The sequence below is a fragment of the Aythya fuligula genome, chromosome 1 (assembly GCF_009819795.1).
Source record: "Aythya fuligula isolate bAytFul2 chromosome 1, bAytFul2.pri, whole genome shotgun sequence".
Classification (NCBI taxonomy): Eukaryota; Metazoa; Chordata; class Aves; order Anseriformes; family Anatidae; genus Aythya; species Aythya fuligula.
Window position 1 is genome coordinate 194514993 of NC_045559.1, and position 18523 is coordinate 194533515.

Here is an 18523-nt window from a genome sequence, read left to right on the forward strand (position 1 = left end):
AAATGCATATTACACAGTTATCCCCATCCTAATATCTAGTCATTTCATTGTAGCCTTTCACATTGGACAAGCATGGCTGACCTTTTGTAAATCCATGTTATCTGTTCTTGATTGCCACTTTCTCCATGCGGTTGGAACTAGTCTCATAGAAGGAACAAGACTCAAAGAGGAAGCCTTAACAACTTACTTGAGACTGAGACAATCCTATGACTTTAAAGATATCATTTCTACCTTTCTTTAAAAATAATTAATTAATTAAAATGATTGTGCCATTAAAAGTTTTTCAATTCATCATACTCTTTCTCTGCCTGCGATGCTTTTGCTGAATGTCAGACAGTGACCTTGAAATCACTTTGCCTATCTCTTTCAGCAATCTTGGATGAATTTCATCTGATCCCATTAAGATGAATACATTTAACTTCTGTAATTAGTTGTTTACCTGTTACTTTCCCACTATTGTCTATCCCTCTCTTTTTCAAAAAGAACAAGTCCCTGAATAGCTGAGGAAGAAAGCTTTCCTTGAAAAGAACAATGTAAAAAAGGTGTGGAATACTTAAACCATTGTTGTGGTTCCGCTCGAGTGGGCAGCCGAGCTCCACCACAGCTGCTCTCTCACTACCCCTCCTCAAAGAGGAACGGGGAGAAAATATGATGAAAAGGGCTCAAAGGTTGAGATAAGGACGAGAAGATCACGTAGTAATTATTGTAATGGGCAAAACAGACTCGGCATAGGGAGATAGTAAGATTTATTGCTTATTGCTAACAAGCTAGGGAAGTGAGAAACAAAGGAAAGAAACCAAAAGTACCTTCCCCCCCATCCACCCTCTTCCACCTCCTCCCCCTGAGGGGCGCAGGGGAACGGAGGAATGGGGGTTATGGTCAGTCTACAGCACTTCTTCTCTGCCGCTCCTTCTCAGTCACTCTCGTTCCCTGTGCTGTGGGGTCCCTCTGACGGGATACAGTCCTTGATGAACTGATCCAGTGTGGGCTTCCCACAGGCAGCAGCTCTTCCAGAACTGCTCCAGATATGGGTCCGTACCACGGTCCATCCCTCAGGAGATCCCTCAGGAGAAAACTGCTCCAACCTGGCTCCCCCACGGGCAGCAGCTCCTGCCAGGTCACCTGCTCCTGAGTGGTCTCCTCTCCATGGGCTACAGGTCCGTCCCGGAACCTGCTCCGGCAGGGGTCTTCCACAGGCGGCAGCCTCCGCTGGTGCAGGGCCACCTGCTCCACCGTGGAGGGCTGCAGCGTGGAACCCTGCTCCACCGTGGTACTCCATGGGCTGCAGGGGGACATCCTGCTTTACCATGGTCCTCACCACAGGCTGCAGGGGACTTCTGCTCCAGCGCCTGGAGCACCTCTCCCCCTCCTTCTGCACTGACCTTGGCGCCTGCAAGGCCGTTCCTCACTCCTCTCACTCTCCCAGCTGCTGTGTCATGCAGCGTTTTTTTTTTCCTTGTCTTAAATATGCTCTCACAGAGGCGCAAAACAACATTGCTTATTGGCTCAGCTCTGGAAAACAATGGGGCCCTTCCCAAACATGGGGCAGCTTCTAGATCCTTCTCACAGAAACCACCCCTATGGCCCCCTGCTACCAAAACCTTGCCACGTAAACCCACTACAACCATATCATGTCAATACAGTATCTTCCGTATGTGTCACTGCACCCTCTTTTTCCCTGAACTTCCTTTTGCAACTAACATATTTGCAAAATCCAGTTGCAACCCTTAACAGTCATTGCTAGCTTTAGCTCCAGATATGTTTTGGCACTCATGATTTTGTCTTTAAGTACTCTACCAATGATTTTATGCTTTTATTTTTATTTTGTTTCCTGTGTGCCATTGCTCCCACATCTTGTAAATTAATTTTTTTTTTTCTTCAAATGAGTCACCACAGATGAGTCAAGACCACCTGCAGGTAAGGTCGGAACCAACATCTCCTACCCTGGGCCAAGAGCCCCTCACCAGAAGGAGATGGGTCAGATGTCTTCCACCTGTTGATCTGGACTGTTTTTCACACAGTAGAAGAAAAACTCAGCTTGTTTCATGTAAGAAAACTGAATAATGAGGAAGGTGATACAGGAGGCTATCATAATACTCAAAATGTAATTCATAATCAAAAATAGAATTGCTGTCTAGAAAGGAACTTAGAAGCATGGTATTTGTAACAAGTTACAGCATCTGAGTTGTTTGATAGAATTGGTTTGGGGCAATAAATTATCTGCAAGTTTAAGTTATAATAATGATATAATTATGGTAATACTCTAATAATTGCTAATGTAACTTTGATGTTAATGCAAAGAGTGATTTGTGTAGGTAATAAGAATTAGACACCTAATGTATTGATTTCAATATGTGTAAGAAAATCTTGGAGAATTAATATGTAAAATAGACAAAATGAGGCATGTTTAAAGGAGTGATTCTTCAGATTTTTCCCCAGGGCAGTTTTTATTAATGCCAGACCACCTGCTACTGTTAGGCCATGTGAAAAAATAAGAAGATAACATGCTGAAACCCTACTGGAAAACAGACACTTTAATTTTAGTGACAAAGAATATTAACTCAGACCCATACTTCTGCTGAATTAAACCTCTGTTTTTCTTCAGTAAGCTCAGAGTGACTGTTTAGAGATGAGCCTAATGAGATTAACAAATATTAATTGGGCCTCATCAAACTAATTTTATATGACAATTAAAACTCTTTCTTTGCCAGTATCATCTCTGGAAGGTCTTCTCACAGAATAGTGAAACTCAAATAGGAGATTCTTTAGTACTACATCTTCCATAACAGATGATAGATAAGATGTCAGCACATCCATCTGTGTAGCAGAAGACACATATTCATGTTCCTCAGAGCTTCTAAGTAAATAGTATATCTACTGAGCTGTATGCATTTTGATTGGGTAAGTAATATACTCACAGTCTTCTGTGAGTAAAAGCTGTATAGCAAAGCTGTATGTAACTGTATAATTACCTACATGCTCATTGAAGCAGGGACTGGAATTTAACTACCCAACTGGGTGAAACATCCACCAGGCTATAAAGTCTTCCTGATGTTCTTTAAACTATATATGTATTTGTATGTGTATGTGTGTGTGTCTGTGTATTTTCTAAATAGAATGGGTAAAACAACTCTAGGGGGATCTGCCTCAAATTCCAAATCCCTGTTTCAAATCAAGAAACAGGGAGGATCTTCTAACCAAAGTAAACTAAGCAGAAATCAGTCATATACAAACTTATTGCCTGTTCTACTGCCTTCCCCATCTTGATTTTTTGATGCTTTCTCAAGGAGCTGCAGAGTTGGAAACTCTCTAAAAATAAGGAAATTTAGCAGCCTTTTTTTTTTTTTTTTTTTTTTTTTTTAAGCAGATGCAGACTGTTCAGACTGTTGAATTTGATTTGATAATGTTGTTCTTTTAATTGACTGTATCATGTTGATATCATGCTGTGCTTTAATATTTCATAAGTTATAGCTGTTTTATATACTACATGAATTCTGGCAGTCTAAGGATAGCTTAAGGCAATTTATGCTGAAATATGAATAATACAGCCCGTCACTAGATACCAAATAACATAAAGCAGCTGCATCTAACTCTAGTCAACACAACAGCATGCATCATGATGGCAAGAAAAAGTGACTTGTTGATAATCAAACTAGTCTAATATGCTTCCACTCGTTGAGACCAAACTTTGATTTTGATTGCATGACTTTGATTACCACAGACTGTATAATAATAGTTTCAAATTATGTAATAGGCTAAATTAATGGTTGCAATTACATGTATGTAATCTAGAAAACACTTTTTTAAAACTATTTTCAGAAATGAAGCGTTGCTTTCTGCACATAGAAAAGTTACTCAACTTCGAAACAGTTTGTTTTCACTCTGTGTTGTCTTGTGTTTTGTTTTTCTATTTAAGCTGAGTTTCTAGGTGAATATGTGGTGCTAAAAATGGCAAGAGTGATAATCAAAGGGAGACTACATGCAGTGTGCCTTGATCCTTATCCTCTGATGGTTTTCATCATTAAGTTTTATGTGACGTGTGGATAAATGCTTCTTCACTTTCTCTCTGCCTTGGGGCTTCACAAGTGTACGGGAAATATAGCATATTATTGAGCACTGACATTTAAAGCTAGACTGGACAAACACTAAAGAAAATATTGTCAAAAAGCTTTTTTGTAAAGTATCCTGAGATCCAGTGATGAAAAGCACGGTAAAAGAGCCAGGAATTATTTATTGGTAGGGAGAGGGACTATGATATGACTACTGACATTTTTTATTTTAATCCCAGACACTGAATCTTCTTTAGATACTGTCCATTTGTCAGCTGAAAAAAAAAAATATATATATATATATATATAAAATAAATAAAAATAAAAATCTCTGCAATTCTTACTAAAAAAAAAAAAAAAAAAAAAAAATATTTACCAGAGAAGGCCAAGCAGATACTGCCTGCTCATCATTTGCTTAAGTATTCAGAGCAATATCTAGGGTGAAGAAGCCTCAACTCATGATTCTGATGTAGACTTTCTCCTGAGGGTTCTGTATGTTCAAGGTAAGAACTCATCAGTGGTTGATGTTATCAGACATCATGAGAAATGACAACCTTGTTAGGCAACTATGATGAGATGCATGACATCTTGGGGAGCATGTCAAAGAATTAGAAAGCAGAGCAAGAGAAGACTTGGAAAGTGATACCATGAAGAGTATCTCAATGCACCCTCAGCAGTATTTCTCAGTCACAATGCACAAAGGTGAGAGATAGGACACAAGACACTAACCACAAACCATATACTTCACCGAGATAAAAGCACTGGAATTTCATTATGAAAAAGAATGGACCTGTAATGTATTGTCCTAGTTTCTCCCTCATCATATGACAAGAGCAACCATACATAAATCTTGTCTTACAGGATTCATTTTGACTGCATTTTCTAGACCTTTAGTCCTTACCTGTCTACACAGTCAATTTTAACTAATAGATAATTTAGACATTATATTAACTTTATTACTATGACAATAAATTTACACTTTTACAGAAGAAAGAAGGATAAGGACATATTAAAATTAGACACAGCTGTTCACACCTCTGGCTTAAATCCACTTTGAATATTAAAGAGATGATCATAATATAAAATGATTCAATTCTAGACCTTTTTTTTTTTTTTTATGATGATGAAAATCAAGATTGACACTAAGGTATGAATAGCCCTGTTGCTTTTAACATCTAAAATACATGTAAACAAACCACTCCAAAAATAACACATTTAAAATATTTCCAGATGAAGACTCAAGGTTAGGAAATACTAGAATTGGGGTTTTAAATGTAACTCCAACTCAACTCCCTACACATCCATTATTATATTCATCTCTGTACGATCACACTGTATTCTGTTAATCAGCAATCACAGATTAGAGTAAATGGACACAGAAGAGATGAAAATATGACTATGATTTACCCAGAACCACAAAGAAACTCTCTGTTAAAATAGTTTATTTGGAAAGTATCTAGCAACCACAGTTATTAAATCTTCTTTCAGCTCCTGCTTCATTAGCTGTGTTCCCCTAATTTCTGGGAAAAAAAAAAAAAAAAAATCTACACCAGTATTGTACAGTCAATAATCTCTTTCATTATGAAGACTGATTTGCAGTCTCAGAACTGAACTGAATGAAGAAAGAATGCTAAAGAAAAAAAATATGCATGTGTTAATGCAATTATAGATGGTAATACTTACATCTAAGACAGACCAATTAAGGCTGAATAGGCAACCTTAATTCTGTTATTTTTCTAACTTCTGCGGAATTGACCTTACAATCTCAACACTCCTCATGTATCAATTATAATTAGCTTTTAAGAACATAAAAAAGAAAAGAAGAAAAAACAAACAAACAAACAAACAAAAAACTACCACTGTTGTCAAGGAAGAAAATAAGAGAAGAAATCTTTTCCTCTGGAATCAAGCTGTGTTTAACTGAGAGTCAAATCCTTCAGAACATCTGTTCAGAAAGCTGCAACAGGACCTGCTGCATATTTGGTACCATTAGTACCCCTACGGGGGGACGTTCTAGGAAGGGAAATGCATATCAGTACTGGGAGTTTTCCCATTTTTTGTTGACAGGAGATAAATGTGGAGACTGAGGATGCTTGCAAAAAGTCCAGGCTTAACACTAATGTCATCACCATGTTCTGCTACTCTTGTTTCACCTCTGTAGTCCTCTGTTTCAACCTTGCTTGTGATTGTCTTATTTTGTATTCTCATTCCTCTGGTCTTTTCATCTCTTATTCTGAGTTACGGAATGTTTGTTTCTTTCTGCTCCAAAGTGCCCAGACTCACCCTGCCTCTTCTCAGACGTCATCTCTAATGACCTGTTGGGACCCAGAAGCAGCAACTGCACTCAAACTTGTATTCAGCTGAAGCAGCATAGGTTTAGATCATGCACTTGGCATGTAGAATCTTTGCAAAATCAAGCTTCCACTAATGTGCAATTCTATTGGGGAGGGGGGAGGGGAGGGCAATTTGAGCTATCATTTTGCACTGGTTCACTTTCATAGAAAATGCAAAAGCTTGAGCCATGATGTCAGCTGTCAAAACATGAAGACCTTGTCTCCCTGTCAAGCAGTAAAAGCATTGCTTTTCTCACTAGAGTTTTTAATATAACCCAACTACTTTACCTCTCCAATTTCATTGTTAAAAATCTCTTTAGTCATGTTTTATTTATTTTTAAATCATTCAGAAAGTCGGGGTAGAAAACTTCAGTATAAATAAGGGAGCGTGGTAAGCTTACAGGCCCTGGAAAAAAAAAAAAAAAAAAAAAAAAAAAGTGTCACTGAGACGTGTCTTAGAATCAATATCTCTACCTACATTCTATAGAGAGTAATAAAATAATAATCAGAAGGTTTTGAGTTCCAATTAGTAGACAGAAAGGTAACTCATTATCATATGAGTGACACAGAAATAGGAATATTTCTTTTAAAATATTCAAACTAAATGTATTATAGCAAAGATTAGTTCTTAATGACAGTGACAGATCTTTCAGTTCAAACTCTGATTGAATTCCTCAGTCTATATGGGAGAGGAGAAAGTCAATGTTTCTTTTCATATTTCTTTTTACATGCTAACACAGTGAACTTAACCTTGACCTGTAGTTAGCAACCGAAGTTACACAGGTTTTCCAAATGACTAGTCATTTTTTTCACTCTATTTTTTTGATCCATTTTTTTATCCATTGATAAAAAAGAGTCTACTTTGGCCAAAGTTACTTTGAAAGAGAAAAATAAAAGATCAGTTCCATTCTGGAAGTTTGATATAGATTCCATTTAATTTTGATGCTATGATGTTAGGGGAAAAAATTCCACCAGAAGCTGTCACATTCTCAAGTGACACAGCCAAGGTATTCTTAATGCAGTATAAGAATTCTTCACTAGGTCCTGTCCAAGGTGAACACTGTGCTAAGATTTAATCTTTTTTTTTTTTTTTTTTTTTTTTTTTAAATAAATAAATAAATACGTAGATTTTGAATTAGCATCCTAACAGCTTTAAAACAGTAAGATTCTGGTGCATTTGTAAAGGTAATATAAATGCATAAGTGCATATGTAACTGACTTCATCTGCTTTGTGCAGATATTTATATTTGAGCTTCTTATCCCTTATCCTCAGCAAACCTTACCAATGAAGAGGAGGAGGCAATTCTAGGGCAAAGTTAGTGTCTCTTACGAAAGTAATCCTTTAAAAAAGAGCCATATCTGAATAACAGGGTCAGGTGTAGACATCTTTCTTGTAGTCTACATTGAAACATATCTCTGATGTCGGAATTTATTTTTATTTTTTTTTCTGATGAACCCAAATCACACTGTATTAGTTTTCACTGACTCCTTTTATAACATTTTTTTTCCATTTGTCAGTAAAAGTGACTGGAATATTCCTCAAGATCAAATTATGTTTATTTAGTGGAAAGAAGAGAAACTATCTGATAACCTTGATATTCAGTTGCTCTCTGTTTAAAACCTGCCTATTTATAGTTTGAAGAGTTAGCTTAAGGCAACAGTGAGTGAAAATAAGGAATAAAATTCATGTCAAATTCAAAGTTTAGAAAAAATGAATAAAAAAGGAGGGAATGAGGGGACAAGATATTTTACACTGCTGTACTTGCTATATATATATATATAAAAAAAAAAAAAAAAAAGGAAAGGAAAAATTAAGTGGGTAAAAACATATGGGTTTAAAAGACAACTAAAAAAAAATAATAAAACTATTACAAATTTCCCATGGCATGATATTTTCCATTACATTTTTCAGTAAGTTCTAGCTATACAAGGGTTTTCAAAGTGTGCTCCTGCAACACAGAGACCATTTATGTATGGACATGGAAAGGTGTAGATCAAAGGGCTCGCTGAAGTTGTTCCCAATGTATGTAGTAGCAGTTAAAGTCATAACAGAAGTCAAAGATTTACAGAATTAAAGTCGGATTAAAATAAGGTTATTAATTAATAGACAAGTACAATATTGAGAATCAAAAAAAAAAAAAAAATCACTGATCACTGTTTGTGGAATAGATTAAAAACAGCTAACAACAACAAAACAACAACAAACAACTTTTCAGTTTACTGCTGGAAATAAAACAGTTATGTCATTGTGATATATGGAGTAATAATTTGTGTCAAGAAATAATTTGTGTCAAGTTGATATTAATAAAGAAAGGGGAGATGTAGGAGTGTGGCCATGGGGGTGGGCAAGCGCCATTGATGATAACATCAGACTCTTAACGATGAGGCCATCAGGAATGTAGAGTTTAGAGGGAACAAAGAAGGGTGATTTAGGAGACGCCATGCTATCTGGGGGTGCTTGTTCTCCAGCCTTTAAGGCATGGAAGTCGTTGGGTGTTTGCTGTTGCCGGGCAAAGTTGTTTGACCAATTAAAAGTTGTTTTTGAAAAGGACTGCTGTGGGGTGGAGGGTATAAGAGGGGAACCTGTCCTTGAGATAAAACAGGCAACACGATATAATGAAGTTATGTCATCAATAAAGTCGAAAGAAGGAATGAATAGGGATGGGCTAGCAGAACAGGGACCAGGACAGGAACAGGGACATTAATTGCCTCATGAAGATAGGTTCGGCCAAACTCAGCAAACCGCTCAAAGAAGCTCGTATAGAAAGTTGCTGGAAATAGGCGCACCGGAGCTGGAAATAAGCTCAAGCTGAGAGAAGTGGACCCGTGCACACAACTGCCCCTCGCTGGTAAGCAGATGCACATTATGGGGTATCACACATGCTTAGGAACAAAGACTGTCCCTGTAACCTTACAGCTTATTCTCTTTATTAACACCCACCCACACTCTTCCACCTCCTCCCCCGCATAGCTGGGGCTCTGCTCACAGAGGTCACCCCTGTAACCCCACTGCTACCAATAGCTTTCCACATAAACCCGATACACTTGGAAGACAAATGCAATAAGGATGACATCACACTTTCTCTGTTTCTCCTTTCCCTGATATTTTACTGCTAAGGATAATGTCATATTGTATGGAATATCCCTTTCTTAAGTTTGGGTCAGCTATCCTGGCTGTGTACCCTCGCAACCCTTTGATCACTCCTGGCCTGTTCACTGGTTGGGACAGAGAGGACAGAGAGGGAAAGAGAGAATGCCTTGATATTGTGTGAGCACTGTTCAGCAACAGCAAAAACATTGGTGTGTTATCAGTGCTATTTCAACCACAAATGCAAAGTACAGCATTGTATGGGCTGCTCTGAGCATATATGTATGCTCTGAGCATACTCTGAGGTCTGCCTACAGAAAATATTTTACACGCATGTTCAATATATTTTTTTTTCTTTAAAAGACTTCCCAAGACAAACTGTTGAACTCTTTTACCTGATATTGATTGGATTTTCATATTTTCTAATTCTTGCTTTTGAATCTGCAAGAAAGCTATTCACACATCAATTATTTGTAACCTGTGATTTTGCAAATGAACATTTATATTCATGAGAGAAATTGTGTAACTTTTACTTGAAAAAAAAAAAAAAAAGAAGAAAGAAACACTTAGATATCACTTAAATATTGAGACTAAAAACCTGTAATAAGCTAAAGAAATAACATACTGAATTTTCATCAGTAAGCTCAAGCAGATAATAAAATATCATTGGATGATAGAACTTATGTGGAAAAAAAAAATTCAGAAAGTAGCCTAAGTTTTGATAATTTTACAAATTAACTTATGAAATGTCATTTTCTGCTCCCAAAAGTCACTGTAACATTGCAGCTGACATTGCAGATTAAATTTTTCTGAGAGCCAAACTTAAGCACGTGCACAAGAAATAACGAGCCACGTAGACTGAGAAAAAGACAAATAACTTGCTGTAATGTAGAGTGTCAGAACACCCTAGCAGTAGTTGTTATTTGTGTACAAAGGTCAAAGTAGCCAAGGGACATGGCGTCAGAAAGTATGTCCATGTGTAGAGTAGACAATTTAGACAGTACCTTCAATGTATACATCTTGAAAACTGTTGTTTCAATTAAAAATGTTCTTAGTACAGGCTCAAGCCCCGCTGATATTTTATAAATTGTGTCTCCAGTGATGTGTTGTTAAACAGAAGGCAGAAGGCTTGAGATCCTCCGTGTGGGTGAAATCAACAGTACTTTTTTTTTTTTAAGAATTGTTTTCCTTATGTATCTGGTGTTCCTTCAGGCTCTTATTTAAGTGATAGTAAATATGGTTCACAAACTCGGTAAAAATTTAGATCCCCCACACCTCACTGTCCATGTAAGTTAGCAGCCTACTCAGCACTTCCACTGTGGGAGTGAAATGTACAGATATAAATCAACATGTCTAGATCAAATGCACGAACATGAGACTTGCTAAGTTTTGCGGGCTGCATAAAAGTATTGGTTTGGTTTCAGCATACTGGAGCAGACAAAGGGTCTGTTTGCAGAACAGTCTTTGACAGTAGGAAGTGGCAACTGATTAGACAAGGACTGTGAGAACTAGGCAAGACTATACAGTTTTATTGTACATTTTTCCTGCTCTGTCCTCCCATTTTTAAATAGGCTATTTAGGGACTTTTGAAGCCAGAGATGTTTTTGTTTGCAAAAGTCCTGATGCATTTCTCTTCCATGAATTTGTCTTGTTGCTTTTTGAAACAATTTGCACTTTTGACATGTGGAATACTGTTTGGCAGAGTTCCATGGTGTATGTTTTCTGGTGGAAATGCATTTCTTGTTTGTTTCAGCCTGTTCAGTGATGATGTCATTTGATGCTCCCTAGTTCATACACTGTTAGAAACAAGGAGTGTTTTCTGTTCTTATATCCTTTGAGACTTGAAGTTCTGGCTAAATTCAGTTCTATAGGAGTCATATATTTCTGAACTACAATTTAAGTTGCTATATCATTCTGCTACAATGAATACATTTCTTTCCCAGAAGACCAGACTCATGTTCAAGAAAATTATTTTTCAGTGTTTGGAAAACCTACTTTCAAGAGAAAGAGATTTAGATAAAGATTGGTATAAAGACAGGTTCAGATTTATTGCTAGAGTTATCTGTCAGATATTTATAGACACTCAGGTTAAGGATACTTATTCTTTTACTAATAAGAAGTAATAATAATATTAATAAAAACTTTCAAACATTAGTGTTTGACAAAAATTGATGTTTTCATGTATTTGCAAGAAATAATATCACCATTCAGAATCACTCAATACATTGTTTCATAAATGAAATATAATGCAAAAATACATTACTTTTTTATCCCGTAAATAAATAGTTGTTATATGGCAAATTATATCAATAAATTATATCCATAACCTCTAGAAAATTGCAGAGAAAAGACAGTATTGTCTGATTGCATTAATGCGAACAGAGAAGTTAAAATGAACATGACTTAAAGCAAACATACTTAGTATTCCCTTGATCTTTCCTGCTTAACTCTTCCTTGTGTAGCAATTCTTATAATTCTGGTCATTTACATAGTGATGAAGTACTAGATCATTTCAGTCTGAGATACAAATTTGAATCTGAGATAACAGCTATGTGAAGTCTAAAATACTTCCAAGAGATTTTGTCATATTCTTCCTGACTTCAAAAAGTGTTATTAAAAGTGGTACATAAAATTTACAAATATAAAAGAAAAAGGGACATAATTGGGAAGTAGCACTTAAAACTGCTCCTGTTGCATGAACGGGTCGCTGTTGTCACTTTGAGTTACCTCTATTTTGCTCCTCCAATCACCCACCATACACCTTGCTGGTTAACCTTGGTGTCCAACCTGGCACAAAGCACTCACAGCTCTACAAAAAACACATCTCCACACAGAGTACTCCTTCTCCTAATGCTGAAATTTGTCACGTTCAAAAGGACACTAAATGGGACTCAATTGAGTTTGTATGCCTAAAGCTATCCAGGACCCTAGCACAGACAAAAGAACAGGGATGAGGACTTAATATGACACTCCCACAGTACACCTACGGGAACCAGGTGATTTCATGCTGCAGAAGGAGATGCAAAACACTGCATCTCACGAACTTAAAAAAATGCTGAAAGTAATCCTTAATAATAATTAATTAGCATCAGCAAGAATGAAGCAAACAAACGTTGTTTAAGGTGCATGGAGCATACTAAAGAGGCACAAATGAACTCGTACCAATGGGTCTTAGTGAGCAAGAGATGTTTCCATGGGTTGTAAGTGTGTCCTCAGCCTGACCAACCTAGAGGAATCTGGAAGACAACCTCCCTGGCCAGAAGGCATGCTTTCTAGAGTAGATCAGAGAGACTGTAAAAAAGGAGCTACTGTCTTTGCAAGGTTTCTCAAATCTCTACCTGAAGAGCATCTATACCATGTGAAACTCAAATTACCCTAAACTGAGCAAAGTTCATACACACTATGTTACAATTTCCAGTACTGAGAAAGCAGGTGGAGTTGACATAATGCATTGCTAAAAAATTCAATATTTTGAAAGAAAACTCATGGAAGAATTATAGCCCTTATTACAGGAATTCTTGTGGAAATCCTCTTTTTAAGTGCTATATAAGGTGGTCCATTTTAATTATTGCTATGAAAACCCTTCTGGCACCAAACTCTACCAGATTCCTCTACTTTGATGGTGAAAATGGTAACAAGTTGCAAGTTATTGGTTACTGAAATAAGGAATTTTACACACAAGGTATTAAGTAAGAGAAATGCTGACAAAGTACCTTCTGGTTTTAAGTTGTTTTGATGTATCTTTATCACCTATATATGAAGGAATGGATAATAAATATTTTTATTTTTTTCTGGATGGAGATTAGTATATATATTCAATGCACTATAAGATATGCTTGATAAAGAAGCAGAAATATTCATACTGTGTGAAAGAGTAATTTTCATTAGATAAATATTTAGAAGCAAGTGTTGGAATTGGGATACAATTAGAAGACAGTTGTAGATGAAAAGGCTCTTTTGGATCTTATATTCTGCACGTGGAATTGTTGATGTAATTTGCTGTTGCATTTTCTAACTTCATTAAATATTAATAAGATCCATGTATATGTAGTGAACTAAACAGAATGGCATGAATATTGCAAAGAAACTGACCAATATAATCCCTGAAAATCTTTCTTGTACTTTGTAAATATATATATATATAAATATATACAGACACTGATTGAACCAAAGCTGAGCCTGTGATACTGCCAGGAGCAATGCTAAGAAATACAAGAACATACACTTGCTAGCTTCAACAGGTAAATTAAGTATGCACCAGAGATGGTCTGTTTACTCAATGTGAAATAATGCTCTATTTCATATTCATCCTTAATGCCCTCTATCTATCTATCTATCTATCACTGCATCCCTCTAAGAGTATGGTGAACCTGAGAAGATGGCCAAGAGGCTGGTTCCAGAAGCAGGAAAGCAGAACAAAGCTGGCATTCACTCCATGAATCTAAACCTGCATTTGCCTTTGAGTTACCTGAGATCTTTTTTTTCCTGTTATTTTACTACAGACATGTTTCCATTGGAGCTTTAGATGTAAAAGATGATCAAGAAAACAAAACCTAATATTATATAAAAGAATATTTATATATATATATATATTTGTTCTCTTAAAAAAAATTGAGAAAGATGTTTGAAGGAAGGAGAGAATTACTATATTTGCCACGTCTTCTTGCTTATGTAATATTCTACAGTGCTCTAGAAAAGGTCAATAAAACTGTTTGGATTTTGAGATAAATAAATAAAACTACTGTCAGATATCGTAACTTTGCAGATCCCAACAGTATCAGTAGGATTTGAGTGGTGAAGTCTTACAGAACCATAGTACTGTGTCTCTGAAGCATTCATCGATCCTTTTGCCCCAAGTTATGACTACACAAATGAGTATATTGGTTATTATTAGCAGCCCAAATTGTAAAATTGCCTCATACTGGGCTACTTCAACAGCCTTAGATCAAAACTACACTTTATGACTCACATGGATCATATTTTACTCATACTTATGAGAGTATTTTCAGGGCAACTTTAAGCTTTGTCATGTGTATTGCTGGAATTAACACAATTTGAATTATTTTAATGGGATTATGAATCATGTATGCATTAGAAAATAAAATACTATTTTTTTTTCTGGAAACTTTTTTTTTAGACTGTTAAACCATAATTTTGATCCAATGTGAAATGAGTTCTGATTACCATGAGATATTTTGCTCTCCAGCTAGCAAAAATAAAAGCAAAAGCCACATAACTATGAACCAAAACATGGCATGTAAAATCCCAGATTCGTCCTAAATGACAACACAGTAAATATAATTTTAAAAATAAATGAATAAATATGTTTTATGATAATGTAAATCCCAGAAAACATCAGTAACTTTGTAGATGATCATGTATAAGAAGCAGGAATTAATACTAAGTTGTTTTTAGTATTGTGTACTAAGTACTAACTTAATAATTTATACAAATAATTAACCATGTTTATGTGAATTGAGAACAACAGAAAATCAGTGTTAACAGGTGTTTCCATGTGGTTTACTACGAAAAACGCCATTAAAAATCTTTGTTTTTACCTTATGTCTTCTCTTGCTGCCTAAAATTATAAAATAATCTGTTCCAAACAATTGACTTAGAAAAGCAGAGAGCAGCAAGATCCCAGATATTTCCAGCATTCTCGATACTAATCCACTTTTACATACTAGAGAGTAGGAAAATTTACAGGTGCTCAGTCTGTCATCTTCAGAAAGAACATGCCCAAATTTGTAATTGCAGTGCAGTGGAGAAGAGGTATCAGATCTAAATTTTAACAGAAACTTCCAGTCCTGAAGCTGGAGGGAGGTGTTGAGATGCTGTCTTTCCTTAAAGGCTCCAATGGCTGGTGCAGTGCCCAGCTGAGGGTTATTCAGCGATGATATGTAGATAGGTCAACAGATCAACAGATCGATTGATCAATCTCCATGTAGATACAACGCTTGCACCTAGGCTTTCAGCAGCTAGCCTGTGGAGCAGCAAACTAGCTTGACAAGCTGAGGCCATTTCTTAGTCGGGGGCCAGTGTAAGAAAAGAGAAATTTCACAGATTCTCTGAAGCTTGTCAAATTGCTCTGTTGTTACAGTTACGGCAGGGAAAGGGTGAGCAAGCCTTTCACAGGAAATACACTAGAAAATAGGAGTGTGAGACTCACAGTATAAATGTTTTCTCTTAACATCTGCTGTCAGTAGACTAAAATCAGCAATAGTTATCTCAGAAATGTGGGTGAAGGCCAAACTTTATCACTGCTTGATCTCCAAAAATATATTCAGCTTAAGTTAGTGATGGAAGCCCAGAGATGAATTAAAGATAGCATTTCCTCGATCTTAGTGGTATTATCTTTCTTGTCTACATTGTGCCTACCATAAATGCAATCAAAATCCTACTGATGTCTAGCAAAGGAAATAAAATAGCTAAGTTTTAAGTAAAGAATAATTGCGAACAGTTCTACATACACAATAACTGTCACAGAGTAGAGTTGTTAGCCTGTAATTAGTTACTTTTGACATAATGTGGTATAGCAGAAGAATGAGACTTTCTGTCTTCTTGGGCTACTTGAGCACCCAAAGATTAATCTGCAAACGGAATTCTTAATCATGTGAAGGGAAGAAAAAAGTGTCTACACATTCTGGATAATTCTAGGGCTATGCAGTAGATTTCTTTGCAGATCTGCCAAAAGTGTATATGGACTTTAAATAAATATTTTTTTTTGCATACTGAAAATGCGCTTTATTAGTTGTTCAGATTTAAAATTTGGCAAATATCACCTGACTTCAAAGCTGACCTACATGTATAAATCTTAAAATAAAGAACAATGATCTGTCTTCTAAAGCACAAGGAATAAAATAAATGATAAAATATAAACCAGGTAACTAACCAACCAAATAAAGAAAAGTAACAGAAACAAATAAACTATCTAAAGGAGAATCCATCTTCATTGTAACTCTAAACTATTCAGACAGACAACACTCATCAAAGCATGAAAGGCAGACACTATTGGTCTTCTGGCATTTAATAGATGGAGTGACATCTCAGCTTTTTCCATTGCAAATAGCTATTTGTTATTGATTGCCTATGAATAACTGAATATATATCCAAGTGTACTGTTGACAACAAGCATAAGGTACAGATTTTCCATAATTATAGAATTCAGTTATCTGCATTTTTTCCATTAGGCACAAGACAAAAAAAATAAGTGATAGAATTTTCATCCATGGTTATAATAAGAGCAAACAAGAAAAGAGCTATACATTAGATCTTTTATGTGTATGGCAAACAGAACAGCAATAGGTCAACTTCCAAGCATTTTGTTGTTACTAAACTCTATGTGGTTGGTTGACTTTGGTGGTTGCCAGACCTATTCCTCTCCTATTCCTTCACTTCACACAATGCAACAAGGAGAGGAAATAAGATGGAAAATGTCATGAGTTGAGATAAAGGTGGTTTAATAATAAAAGCAAAAGCTGTGAGAGTATGTTATCAAAGAAAATAAGGAATTTGTTCACTACTTCCCATCAGTAGGAAGATGTCTAGTCACTTCTGGGGAAGTAGTGCCTCAGCACATGTAGCAGTAGCTTGGACACACAAACACTGTAATTGTGAATGTGCCTCCTTCCTCCTTCTTTCCCCCACCTTTTATTGCTGAGCATGATGTTATATATTCTGGAATATCCATTTGGTCAGTTGGGGTCGGTTGTCCTGGCTGTGTCCCCCTCCACTCCCAGACACTTGCCCAGACTCCTGTGCTTTTGTGCCCAGGAAGCATTAGGAAGAAAACCAGTATACTGTGTATACTGGATATAGTGTTCAGCAACAGCAAAAACATTGGTATGTTGTCAATGCAGTTTTAGCTACAAATGTCAAACACGGTGTTATGTGGGCTGTTATGAGGAAAGTTAACACAATCCCAGCCAGACCCAGTATGTAAATACAACTGAAGTAATCAATTTCTTGTGCTACTTCATTGAACAAGTAGATTAAGGAAAATAATAATCGACTTAAGATAACAAAAGATTCACAAATATATATATATATATATATATAAATTATTTTCAATAATAATATAGCAGTTCAAGGCTTCTTGGTAACTTAGGCAAAGCTAAATTTTAGCACTGCAGGTATGAAGCTTAAATCACAGAATCACAGAATTTCGAGGTTGGAAGAGACCTCAAGATCATCGAGTCCAACCTCTGACCTAATGCTAGCAGTCCCCACTAAACCATATCCCTAAGCTCTACATCTAAATGTCTTTTGAAGACTTCCAGGGATGGTGACTCCACCACTTCCCTGGGCAGCCTGTTCAAATGCCTCACAACCCTTTCAGTAAAGAAGTTCTTCCTAACATCTAACCTAAAACTCCCCTGGCGCAACTTAAGCCCATTCCCCCTCGTCCTGTCACCAGGCACGTGGGAGAACAGACCAACCCCCACCTCTCTACAGCCTCCCTTGAGGTATCTATAGAGAGCGATAAGGTCGCCCCTGAGCCTCCTTTTCTCCAGGCTAAACAAACCCAGCTCCCTCAGCCACTCCTTATAAGACTTGTTCTCCAGACCCCTCACCAGCTTTGTCACCCTTCTCTGCACCCGCTCGAGCACCTCGATGTCCTTCTTGTAGCGAGGGGCCCAAAACTGAACACAGTACTCGAGGTGCGGCCTCACCAGAGCTGAGTACAGGGGGACAATCACCTCCCTAGCCCTGCTGGTCACACTGTTCCTGATACAAGCCAGGATGCCGTTGGCCTTCTTGGCCACCTGAGCACACTGCTGGCCAACTATCAGCCAACTATCCACCATCACTCCCAGGTCCTTCTCTGCCTGGCAGCTCTCCAACCATTCCTCTCCCAGCCTATAGCTCTGCTTGGGGTTATTGCACCCCAGGTGCAGGACCGGCACTTGGCCTTGTTGAACTTCATGCAGTTGACCTATCCAGATCCTCCTGCAGAGCTTTCCTACCCTCGAGCAGATCGACACACGCTCATAGCTTGGTGCCATCTGCAAACTTACTGAGGGTGCACTCGATGCCCTCGTCCAGATCATCGA